The 7500-nt window shown below is 56.8% G+C and overlaps 2 non-coding genes and 1 pseudogene across 2 annotated transcripts in view; all 3 read right to left on the bottom strand.

The window, feature by feature from the left end:
* The window catches only part of LOC126112053 (large subunit ribosomal RNA), a 4225-nt gene extending 1942 nt beyond the window's left edge, over positions 1-2283 (bottom strand). The window contains exon 1 of the ribosomal RNA XR_007524271.1: positions 1-2283. This exon is cut by the window's left edge and continues 1942 nt beyond it. This is a non-coding gene — a ribosomal RNA (large subunit ribosomal RNA).
* A 189-nt stretch (positions 2284-2472) lies between these two features.
* LOC126112056 (5.8S ribosomal RNA) lies at positions 2473-2625 on the bottom strand (annotated as a pseudogene).
* Positions 2626-2976: 351 nt separating this feature from the next.
* LOC126112057 (small subunit ribosomal RNA) lies at positions 2977-4885 on the bottom strand. The gene has a single exon (XR_007524273.1). It is a non-coding gene; the product is annotated as a small subunit ribosomal RNA (ribosomal RNA).
* Between the last annotated feature and the right edge of the window lie 2615 nt (positions 4886-7500).

Genomic DNA, 7500 nt, shown 5'->3' with positions numbered 1-7500 from the left:
ACCTTGGAGACCTGCTGCGGATATGGGTACGAACCGGCGCGACACCTCCACGTGGCCCTCTCCCGGATTTTCAAGGTCCGAGGGAAGATCGGGACACCGCCGCAACTGCGGTGCTCTTCGCGTTCCAAACCCTATCTCCCTGCTAGAGGATTCCAGGGAACTCGAACGCTCATGCAGAAAAGAAAACTCTTCCCCGATCTCCCGACGGCGTCTCCGGGTCCTTTTGGGTTACCCCGACGAGCATCTCTAAAAGAGGGGCCCGACTTGTATCGGTTCCGCTGCGGGGTTCCGGAATAGGAACCGGATTCCCTTTCGCCCAACGGGGGCCAGCACAAAGTGCATCATGCTATGACGGCCCCCCATCAACATCGGATTTCTCCTAGGGCTTAGGATCGACTGACTCGTGTGCAACGGCTGTTCACACGAAACCCTTCTCCGCGTCAGCCCTCCAGGGCTCGCTGGAGTATTTGCTACTACCACCAAGATCTGCACCGACGGCGGCTCCAGGCAGGCTCACGCCCAGACCCTTCTGCGCCCACCGCCGCGACCCTCCTACTCGTCAGGGCTTCGCGGCCGGCCGCAAGGACCGGCCATGACTGCCAGACTGACGGCCGAGTATAGGCACGACGCTTCAGCGCCATCCATTTTCAGGGCTAGTTGCTTCGGCAGGTGAGTTGTTACACACTCCTTAGCGGATTCCGACTTCCATGGCCACCGTCCTGCTGTCTTAAGCAACCAACGCCTTTCATGGTTTCCCATGAGCGTCGATTCGGGCGCCTTAACTCGGCGTTTGGTTCATCCACAGCGCCAGTTCTGCTTACCAAAAGTGGCCCACTTGGCACTCCGATCCGAGTCGTTTGCTCGCGGCTTCAGCATATCAAGCAAGCCGGAGATCTCACCCATTTAAAGTTTGAGAATAGGTTGAGGTCGTTTCGGCCCCAAGGCCTCTAATCATTCGCTTTACCGGATGAGACTCGTACGAGCACCAGCTATCCTGAGGGAAACTTCGGAGGGAACCAGCTACTAGATGGTTCGATTAGTCTTTCGCCCCTATACCCAGCTCCGACGATCGATTTGCACGTCAGAATCGCTACGGACCTCCATCAGGGTTTCCCCTGACTTCGTCCTGGCCAGGCATAGTTCACCATCTTTCGGGTCCCAACGTGTACGCTCTAGGTGCGCCTCACCTCGCAATGAGGACGAGACGCCCCGGGAGTGCGGAGGCCGCCGCCCCGTGAAGGGCGGGGAAGCCCCATCCTCCCTCGGCCCGCGCAAGGCGAGACCTTCACTTTCATTACGCCTTTAGGTTTCGTACAGCCCAATGACTCGCGCACATGTTAGACTCCTTGGTCCGTGTTTCAAGACGGGTCGTGAAATTGTCCAAAGCTGAAGCGCCGCTGACGGGAGCGATTATTCGCCCGAGAGCATCCCGAGCCAACAGCGGCGCGGGTCCGGGGCCGGGCCAGGTAGGTCCGTCATCCGGGAAGAACCGCGCGCGCTTGCCGGGAGCCCGAGCGCCCAAAGGGGCGAATCGACTCCTCCAGATATACCGCCGAGCAGCCAGCCAGGACACCGGGGCTCTGCCCAACAGACGCGAACCGAGGCCCGCGGAAGGACAGGCTGCGCACCCGGGCCGTAGGCCGGCACCCAGCGGGTCGCGACGTCCTACTAGGGGAGAAGTGCGGCCCACCGCACACCGAACGGCCCCACCCCGCGGCGAGTGGAAAGGCAACCGGACACGACCCCGCCGCGGATTGCTCCGCGCGGGCGGCCGGCCCCATCTGCCGAGGGCGGGAGCCAGTGGCCGGATGGGCGTGAATCTCACCCGTTCGACCTTTCGGACTTCTCACGTTTACCCCAGAACGGTTTCACGTACTTTTGAACTCTCTCTTCAAAGTTCTTTTCACTTTCCCTCACGGTACTTGTTCGCTATCGGTCTCGTGGTCATATTTAGTCTCAGATGGAGTTTACACCCACTTGGAGCTGCACTCTCAAGCAACCCGACTCGAAGGAGAGGTCCCGCCGACGCTCGCACCGGCCGCTACGGGCCTGGCACCCTCTTACGGGCCGTGGCCTCATTCAAGTTGGACTTGGGCTCGGCGCGAGGCGTCGGGGTAGTGGACCCTCCCAAACACCACATGCCACGACAGCGGCAGCCTGCGGGGTTCGGTGCTGGACTCTTCCCTGTTCGCTCGCCGCTACTGGGGAATCCTTGTTAGTTTCTTTTCCTCCGCTTAGTAATATGCTTAAATTCAGCGGGTAGTCTCGCCTGCTCTGAGGTCGTTGTACGAGGTGTCGCACGCCACACCGCCAGCCGGCTGTGCACGCTACCGAGAAAGTACCGGTATGCGAACCGCCAGGCGACGGGCGCGCATCGCACGTTTAAGGAGACGCGGCCGGCCCCACAGGCGGCCACGACACTCCCAGGTCTCCGAAGGCGGGACAAACGCCGCGCGCTTCAGTATACGTAGCCGACCCTCAGCCAGACGTGGCCCGGGAACGGAATCCATGGACCGCAATGTGCGTTCGAAACGTCGATGTTCATGTGTCCTGCAGTTCACATGTCGACGCGCAATTTGCTGCGTTCTTCATCGACCCACGAGCGAGTGATCCACCGTCCTGGTGATCTTTTTTGTTTAGTTTCCACTGTCTCTTTCAAACAGTTGCATAGGCGGGACTGAGGCGTTTGACGGCCCCTGTTCCAGCGTTCTGTGTCCAACGGCCTCACGGCCGATGGGCGTCGTACGGCTCCACACCGAGCGGACAGGCACTCGGGCGAAAGTCATTCAAAACCGGCGCCAGGCGCCAGGTGCCGCAGGCCAGCCGCTCCAGAGCTTCAGCGCTCGTACCACACAACATTTTGTCCGTTAGTTTTGAGAGGCACGCGTGGTTCCGCACGCGGCGCACGGCTGCTGCCGTACAGGTAGCGTGTTGCGCGACACGACACGCACATCGAAAGACATGCAGTCTAGTCGGTAATGATCCTTCCGCAGGTTCACCTACGGAAACCTTGTTACGACTTTTACTTCCTCTAAATGATCAAGTTTGGTCATCTTTCCGGTAGCATCGGCAACGACAGAGTCGATGCCGCGTACCAGTCCGAAGACCTCACTAAATCATTCAATCGGTAGTAGCGACGGGCGGTGTGTACAAAGGGCAGGGACGTAATCAACGCGAGCTTATGACTCGCGCTTACTGGGAATTCCTCGTTCATGGGGAACAATTGCAAGCCCCAATCCCTAGCACGAAGGAGGTTCAGCGGGTTACCCCGACCTTTCGGCCTAGGAAGACACGCTGATTCCTTCAGTGTAGCGCGCGTGCGGCCCAGAACATCTAAGGGCATCACAGACCTGTTATTGCTCAATCTCGTGCGGCTAGAAGCCGCCTGTCCCTCTAAGAAGAAAAGTAATCGCTGACAGCACGAAGGATGTCACGCGACTAGTTAGCAGGCTAGAGTCTCGTTCGTTATCGGAATTAACCAGACAAATCGCTCCACCAACTAAGAACGGCCATGCACCACCACCCACCGAATCAAGAAAGAGCTATCAATCTGTCAATCCTTCCGGTGTCCGGGCCTGGTGAGGTTTCCCGTGTTGAGTCAAATTAAGCCGCAGGCTCCACTCCTGGTGGTGCCCTTCCGTCAATTCCTTTAAGTTTCAGCTTTGCAACCATACTTCCCCCGGAACCCAAAAGCTTTGGTTTCCCGGAGGCTGCCCGCCGAGTCATCGGAGGAACTGCGGCGGATCGCTGGCTGGCATCGTTTATGGTTAGAACTAGGGCGGTATCTGATCGCCTTCGAACCTCTAACTTTCGTTCTTGATTAATGAAAACATACTTGGCAAATGCTTTCGCTTCTGTTCGTCTTGCGACGATCCAAGAATTTCACCTCTAACGTCGCAATACGAATGCCCCCGCCTGTCCCTATTAATCATTACCTCGGGTTCCGAAAACCAACAAAATAGAACCGAGGTCCTATTCCATTATTCCATGCACACAGTATTCAGGCGGGCTTGCCTGCTTTAAGCACTCTAATTTGTTCAAAGTAAACGTGCCGGCCCACCCAGACACTCAATAAAGAGCACCTTGGTAGGATTTCAACGGGGTCCGCCTCGGGACGCACGAACACGCACGAGGCGGTCGCACGCCTTCGGCTCGCCCCACCGGCAGGACGTCCCACGATACATGCCAGTTAAACACCGACGGGCGGTGAACCAACAGCGTGGGACACAAATCCAACTACGAGCTTTTTAACCGCAACAACTTTAATATACGCTATTGGAGCTGGAATTACCGCGGCTGCTGGCACCAGACTTGCCCTCCAATAGATACTCGTTAAAGGATTTAAAGTGTACTCATTCCGATTACGGGGCCTCGGATGAGTCCCGTATCGTTATTTTTCGTCACTACCTCCCCGTGCCGGGAGTGGGTAATTTGCGCGCCTGCTGCCTTCCTTGGATGTGGTAGCCGTTTCTCAGGCTCCCTCTCCGGAATCGAACCCTGATTCCCCGTTACCCGTTACAACCATGGTAGGCGCAGAACCTACCATCGACAGTTGATAAGGCAGACATTTGAAAGATGCGTCGCCGGTACGAGGACCGTGCGATCAGCCCAAAGTTATTCAGAGTCACCAAGGCAAACGGACCGGACGAGCCGACCGATTGGTTTTGATCTAATAAAAGCGTCCCTTCCATCTCTGGTCGGGACTCTGTTTGCATGTATTAGCTCTAGAATTACCACAGTTATCCAAGTAACGTGGGTACGATCTAAGGAACCATAACTGATTTAATGAGCCATTCGCGGTTTCACCTTAATGCGGCTTGTACTGAGACATGCATGGCTTAATCTTTGAGACAAGCATATGACTACTGGCAGGATCAACCAGGGAGCTGCGTCAACTAGAGCTGAGCAGCCGGCCGCCCGGGAGTGTGTCCCAGGGGCCCGCGCGAACACGCAAGCGTCCGCTCAATTATTCTGCAAACAGGAGGAGGCTGAGCTCCCCTGCACAATACACCTCGAAACCCTCTCAGGTCCCGGCGGCGCGCAGCGCCGTCCTAAGTACTTGGTCGGGTTCGAGAGAGGCGCAATCGCCCGGAGTTAGGCGAGTAGACGCTTTAGGTGCGACCACCCGTGCTCCCAACTGAGCTTGCCGCTGCCGACAGAGGCCCGGGAGCGTGCTGTCGTGGCATTGCCGGCGGGAGACAACACGCGCCACCTACGGTGACCGGCAGCTCCAACGCCAGCGCCACAGAAGGGCAAAGGCCCCACGTGGGTGCCGAAGCGAACTCTCCCAGCACAGCGCACGTGCCAACACGTCTGCACAACTGCGATACAAACCACCAGCGAGAACCGCTGGGGCGACCGAGCAGCAGACGGCGTCGCGGCGCCGAGTGCCGGGCGGCGGCGCATCCTCAACGCACACAGTCCTCAGTCGGACCAGCACACTGCAGATGTCCACCGCGCTTCGCACCGGGCCCGCGAGGACCCACTTTGGCCGCCCGGCGCCGCGCGCAGGGTGCCCCGGCGCGCAGCTGCGCCGCCTGCCGCGTCCGTCGGCCGGCGCGCCTGCCACTGGGCGCCCCCACCAGCCGGCTGTAGCGCGTGCGCCCACGCACCGCGCGGCCAGCACGCCGGGCGGCCCCCCCTCACCGGCCGGGGACGGTCCCACCCAGCCACCGCCGCGTATCGCTTCACACACAGATTTGCCCTTACTGATTTACCTCCAGCAACAACAACCGCACCACAATGGGTTTACCAGTTGTTCATTTGCGTTGCGTCACGTCACCAGCAAACGTAGACGTCCATCCCAGTTTGCAAATGCAACGATTATTGCATACCTGTCTGTTAGGTGTCACGACACACTACGTCTGCCCACATACACGCAACAAAATGTGCACGACTAGAGAACACGTGGGAGGTGGCCCCCTACGTATGCGATGTCCATTACGAGACCGACTGTCAACCAGCATCTGTACCATGTCGCAGATGTGGAACGCGGTGCACCATGCTATCACACTGTGTGAGAAGAGACGACTACGTTTGAATACACGCGCCACTACATCAACAGACGGCTCATGCTGATCGCCATCCAGGGCGTCCGTTACTCCCACACGTCTCTATGGCGTACCACACTGCAATGTAGCTGTTATGGGGAGACGGCACGTGGCTGAGTGCACAACATTTGGACCGTATGGTTCGCTGTTGTTGGGCGCAGTCGTACGGTCACACATGTGCCACAGCGTATCATTCAGTACATACGGACCTATGTGCAGTACAATGTGAGGATTAAGCTTACGATATCAGCGGACAGTGGACACAGGCCGTACCACGACGTAGACTGAGCGCTTCGACATGCGAATGCCAGTGAACAGCTGCGAAGGGCATTGAACACGCAAGCACCTGAACGACCAGCGTGCGAAGGCAGGGTGGAGGGGGGGGGGCGATGTACATCCTGCAGTTGTCCACATTACAGTGTACAGCGGGAGCATGTAAAAAGTAAGCAACACTTGCGAAGTGTTCAACATGAAACGACACACAAGAGGGTGGGCGGTGCGAGTAGCGAACTATATTCAGAGGGTTGTGGTTAGACAACACTAGATTAATGTAACGTGTCATATGCCAATTACAGAGCAGGTTAAGGCACAACGTGGGTTAGGTTAAGGCACAACGTGGGTTAGGTTAAGGCACAACGTGGGTTAGGTTAAGGCACAACGTGGGTTAGGTTAAGGCACAACGTGGGTTAGGTTAAGGCACAACGTGGGTTAGGTTAAGGCACAACGTGGGTTAGGTTAAGGCACAACGTGGGTTAGGTTAAGGCACAACGTGGGTTAGGTTAAGGCACAACGTGGGTTAGGTTAAGGCACAACGTGGGTTAGGTTAAGGCACAACGTGGGTTAGGTTAAGGCACAACGTGGGTTAGGTTAAGGCACAACGGGGTTAGGTTAAGGCACAACGTGGGTTACGTTAAGGCACAACGTGGGTTAGGTTAAGGCACAACGTGGGTTACGTTAAGGCACAACGTGGGTTACGTTAAGGCACAACGTGGGTTACGTTAAGGCACAACGTGGGTTACGTTAAGGCACAACGTGGGTTACGTTAAGGCACAACGTGGGTTACGTTAAGGCACAACGTGGGTTACGTTAAGGCACAACGTGGGTTACGTTAAGGCACAACGTGGGTTACGTTAAGGCACAACGTGGGTTACGTTAAGGCACAACGTGGGTTACGTTAAGGCACAACGTGGGTTACGTTAAGGCACAACGTGGGTTACGTTAAGGCACAACGTGGGTTAGGTTAAGGCACAACGTGGGTTAGGTTAAGACACAAATTGCGTTACAAATTGCGTTACATTGCGGTACAAATTGCGTTACATTGCGGTACAAATTGCGTTACATTGCGGTACAAATTGCGTTACAAATTTGGTAGGTTAAGGTGCAAAATGGGTTGGATTACAGTACACAACATGGTAAGAGATAGTGTGTTTGGGGGGGGGGGGGGGGGGGG

The sequence above is a fragment of the Schistocerca cancellata genome, unplaced genomic scaffold, assembly GCF_023864275.1.
Source record: "Schistocerca cancellata isolate TAMUIC-IGC-003103 unplaced genomic scaffold, iqSchCanc2.1 HiC_scaffold_121, whole genome shotgun sequence".
NCBI lineage: Eukaryota > Metazoa > Arthropoda > Insecta > Orthoptera > Acrididae > Schistocerca > Schistocerca cancellata.
Note: the sequence above shows the minus strand (reverse complement) of the source record. Positions and strands in the feature narration are given on the sequence as shown.